Below are 5,334 nucleotides of genomic sequence, written 5' to 3' on the forward strand. Positions count from 1 at the left end.
CCGCCAAGCTGCTGCCGCGCACGTAGGAGGGAGAAGGGAGGGCGGCGAAGGTGGAGGGAGAAAACGAGCTACCCCGGCAGCTCATGCCGCTCAAGCGCCGGCCTGCAGGGTAGCAGAGTGCGCTGCTCTCTGTGTGCCTGCCTGCCCTGCCTGCGCCTGCTGTCACACTGCGTTTTCCGGGATTTTTTTTTTTGGCTGCCTCGGATCACTGTTACTGGTGTGAAATTTCGTCCCCTATTAAGCTCCTGGTCAAATGCTGTTGTCCTCAGTACGACTGGGTCTGGTCACTGAAAGCACTTTAGAAGTCACAGCATTCGTGTCAAAGATTGACAGACGTGAAACTAAAATGGATTATGGCAATACCTGTGGTATTTTTTACTCATAACGGTGAATGACTTTAAAAATCTCATTCCCCATCATCCATACAGAAAATCCTGATACCCGCGTTTGGTTAACTTCTAGGCTGTAGCCACATAGTAGTATTCCCTCTTTACATGCCTAATTCTTCACATAGTTTGTGGATGGTAAAATCCAGAACACAAGCAATCCTCCACTTTTCTATCACCCTTCTCCTTCCTGCTGCCTGGAGATACTATTGATACTTCATTCACTTACGGAGTTGTCCAAACTGATTAGCATTGGCAAAAGTAATCCCTGGGTCCGCCTGGCTACTTGACAAAAGGAGCACAGCTGACTTCACGTTACTGTCTAGAAGGAGTACAGTAAACGCTCATGATTTCAAACAGGAAATAGGTAACAGGAACATATTCCACCACAGTGTCATTTCACAACAGCTTGTTTAGCTGGGCATTTACACTGGGCCAGTGCATCACTGGGACCACACAAATAAGCTCTCCTATGCAGTTGAGGATGAGGACCAGAATCCTGAAATATCCCAGCAAAGTTTGCCTGTTATATGGAGCGAGAGGTACTTGCCAATTTTTAATCATTGAGCTTAGTGACTGGCATGACATCATTTTTTTTGTCAAGGAAATTACTTACAGGCACTTGGAAGGTCTGTAAGGAGGTCAGGAGGCTGTCTCAGTGGGAAACTTAGAGTATGCCTTTCGGTGAACCTGGTCTCTCAGGTACCTGCTTGGTGGTCAGTTGGGAAGATGGGGTATGTTGTTAGAGCAATCACCTTCACTGTATTTTTCAGTGTACAAAATTACCTTTTAATTATGAAATAAGTTCAATATTAGGGAGGATTCTGCTCTGAGACTAAGCTTGGCTGTGGGGCACAGTGGAAGTCGTATAGTGGGCTGATACAGTTGTTGGCTTGAGTCTGTTTCTTGTGTCAGACACTTGCCAATGTTGCTAATGAATAATAGGGGGAAAAGAAATCTGAAAAAGCCCTAAACTGAGTGATAAAATAGAATATGAGTTTCATGTTTCTGCTGCCAGATAGTCAGGCAATCCATGGAGTTAGTACACAGGATTTAAAATGTTGAGAGAGAAATTCCAAATATGATTTTTAGTATCCAGATAACCTCTGAATCTAAACTCTAATAAAGTTTTTCACCAAAATGACATGTTAATTAGTCAACACTATATGCAGACTCTTCTGTTAAAAAAAACATTTACTTCTACAGAAAGGCACCCAAAACCTGTACTATTCGTGCTACTCTGTTTCTGTGGAAACTGTCTGTTGGAGTGGAATAGGAAAAACGGGGGGGGGGGAGAAAAGGAGAGGTGAAGTGGTTTTGGCTGAAGTCCAGTTGGCCAGTCACAGTTTCAGCTGGGGTAACTCAGACAAGCAAGCTCTCAATGCTGAAGTCCAGACAGTTTTCTTCCCTCCTCCTCTTAACTTGCAGCGAGGGAGGAGTCTGGTTCAGCAGAAACCATTCAGAAAGTGGTTGCTCAAGCAATTTATCTGGGTTTTCCCCTGATTTTTATTCATATTAAAGAGGTGATACTTACAGATTTTTTTAATGCAGCAAGAATTTTAGTCAATCAGTAATGTTAGTCAATAGCTACCTAAAATGGTAGAGCAAGGTTTGCTCTGAAATGAGCCTTCCATTGACAGACATGTTGCACAGTCACTGGTCCTCTGAAAAGCACCATTGTATCCTTGAAAGGACACTCTCCTCTTCCAAGACTGAAAAGACACCTTTTTATCATTCTGGGGCTCCCAAAATATGCATGTTTTTGACGCATTGCTATGAAAGACAGGACAGTCTTGACTAATAAACTCAGCTCTTTATTTTCTGTTCCCTGATACTGTTTCACTGACAGTCATATTGCTTTCTCCTAGAGTAAGACAACTTTCTTAAAAATAATATTTAAATTAACAAAAGAATATATTGTGATTTTTTTTCTATTTTTAATCAATATTTGCCTGTTACCTGTGGGTGTGGGTCAGGGTAAAAATTCTAACATGATACAGTTGTGATTGATGGCCTTATTCTGTAGAAGGTGTGGGGGGGGCTCTGCTTCTATCACACACACGCAGAAAATGACCAGACTGTCATTGCAGTCTGAGGCTCCAGGTTGGAGAGCCTGGGCATTTTCCTGTCTAGCCTCAGTATGCACATACTGTCACAGAAGACCAAATGGAAATGTGCGGCATGTAACATTATGTCCAAAGTTCAGTAGAGAATTCTGAATTACTGCAGGAAAAGAGGAAGGAACAGAAAAAGCAGCTTGCAAGAATGGAGATTACAGGGAAAAAGTAACTAAGGAAATGACATTATCTTTTCAAATTCAGGCATAAGTGTGCACAGACCCAGGAATTTTGGAAGAATTTCTTACAGGTAGAAGCTAAAGGGAAGGGCAAAACTCACAGGGACAGTAGCTGTGCATGGTCAGGCCTCTGCATGAACACCTACTTCTTGCTCTGCTGCTTCTACAGGTTCTTAGTAAGACACTAAAATCTCTTCAAGTCTCTCTCTAATCTCTATGCACGGGAGTTAGCAGTCAAACATGAAGAGAGGTAACTGGAACAATTCAGGGAATCCTGCCACCCTTTCCCCCTGTATGCCTGTAGTGTGTTGTGCTGTGCATGAAAGAAGCAGGAAGGGAAAAGAGAAAAAAGCAAAGCAGGCAGTTGCTATCAGACACTGGTGCTGCCTTCATTCTTTTGTGTATTAATGTTTTCATAAACTACAACTGAGTTGCAGTTCAACCTAACTTTTGAGTTTTATTTGATTCGTAAGCCATTCTACATTTTAGAAAAGTGTTCATTGTTCACAGTTGGCAGATCTGATTGCATTCCTCTTTAGGTTATTCAGGCTGTGAGTTTGACAGCTTAAGAAATATCTGTTTGTTGAAGTGCTTATTGCTGTTCACCCATTTGTACTGAATAGGAAGTTCAGGCCACACAAAGACATTATTGATACAGTCAGAACATGCCAGAAAATACATTGAAGCAACACTCCATTAACCCAAGTTAGGTAGTGCAGAAAAGTGATCACATTTATATCAATATATACTTTAGGAGACAAATTAGCCTTTTATTCACTGTAATCCATAAAATTCATCAGGCGCAAAACAGAAGGCATTAATCAGCAGCTATTTGGCTCTACAATCCTCCCTACAATAGGGTCTGGAACTGCCCTTTACAAACTGAGAAAGTGTGAAAATCTCTCTCCAGTGCAGTATGAAAGTCCCATTTGAAAATCATGACAGCCATGCTAAGTAAACAACATTCACAGAAACACTGTGGCTCACTGCTGCACTGCAACATCACACAGCAGCCATAGGTGGCCGATTTCTATACAGCAACTTTCCTGTGCACAACACACTACTCTGTGGATAGACTATTCTTTGCATAGGTCCATAAGTTTTCGTGCCACTGTTAGTCATCACTGGTCTACAAATAATAATTCCACTCATCTTCGTGGTGTTCGTTTTCCTGCTACAGAAATACAGTTGTGGATAGAGTGGCAATTACAACATGGATTATCTTGTACAAATGCACTGTATTTCCAATGCTTTCTCTCTTGCTGACAACCACATAGTCTAATAAACCACCAAAGCTTCTTCTTGCATCTTGAAGCAGCCCTCTACATAGCTGCTCAATCACATACTCACTTAGGATACAATCAGAAGAGATCCCTTCAAAAAAAATCCATAGTAAGCGTGTATTTCTACGAAATGCATTTATGTAGTGTGTGGGCAGCAGCTGCATCCTCTACAGCATACAGTATTTGCCAATGATACGATACTAAGAAAAAATGCCCTACAACACACTGCAGACAGATTTTTAGAAGGGTTCTGCTCCAGGTAGGGTGAGGAAAACTGAATTGGCTCCAGGTAGTTCAAGGTAACCAGCTTACAGTTCTGTACCCAAGTTAAAAGAATTTAGGTTCAGGATTTTTCATAACTTTTACAAAAACTGCAGACATGACAAGGGCAAGTCTCATAAATACCACCCTGCTCAATAACTGCTTATTGATAAAGGCATGCTCAGTTTTTCTCAGCAAGACTTGCCATATAAATATACAGTCAACAAGCAGGCAGCTTGACTGACTGCATGGCTGCAATTGAAACAATGCGCCTTAAGCAAAGTTGCAGCTCAGACTAACGAATCCTCAATTTGCTTTAAAGAACAAGATGCCAAATTCTGATTTTCTATTGTAACGCTAGACAGTTCACACAACTGACATAGAAGCGGTTGTACTTTCTGAGCTAAGAATACCCACAAAAGATCTGTATTTATTTGACTTCAAATATATTTGAGACACACTGGTAAAAATGTGAACAGAATTCAGACATTGGGAAGAATGCAGTTCAACTAGTCCACAAAAGAATAAATGAGAAGATTTGAACTTGGTGCAAACAAGAAAGTATTATTCTAGAATCATAACCCTGCAATTTCTCTTGCATCCCTCAGTCAGAATCAAGGTGTAATAGGGTTCAATGCCCATTTTAAAACCTTTCTTACTTATAAATCACAATATGTTCATTAGCTTAAAATAAATGTGACAACAATTGAACCAATTTCTGATCACTCAACTTATCAAATTTGTAAAGCCAGAACTCTCTGATTTTCAAACCATGTCTTCTCAAGTTTGAAAATCCCAAGACAGCATCCAAATTACACAATCATTTATACCAATTTCTTCTAATTTTAAACACTGATTCAAATTCAGACTGGAAAAGGTTCTTCACTGAGAGGGTGGTCAGTCACTGGAATAGGGTCCCCAGGGAAATGGTCACGGCATGGAGCCTGTCAGAGTTCAAGGAGAGTCTGGACGATGCTCTTAGTCATATGGTTTAGTTTTAGGGAGTCCTGCGAGGAGCAGGGAGTTGGACTCAATGATCCTTAAGGGTCTCTTCCAACTTGAGATATTCTATGATTCTAAGTTCAACAGGTAAATTTTAAAGAAAAGA

The sequence above is a fragment of the Haliaeetus leucocephalus genome, unplaced genomic scaffold (assembly GCF_000737465.1).
Source record: "Haliaeetus leucocephalus isolate CR32 unplaced genomic scaffold, Haliaeetus_leucocephalus-4.0 Scaffold751, whole genome shotgun sequence".
Lineage (NCBI taxonomy): Eukaryota > Metazoa > Chordata > Aves > Accipitriformes > Accipitridae > Haliaeetus > Haliaeetus leucocephalus.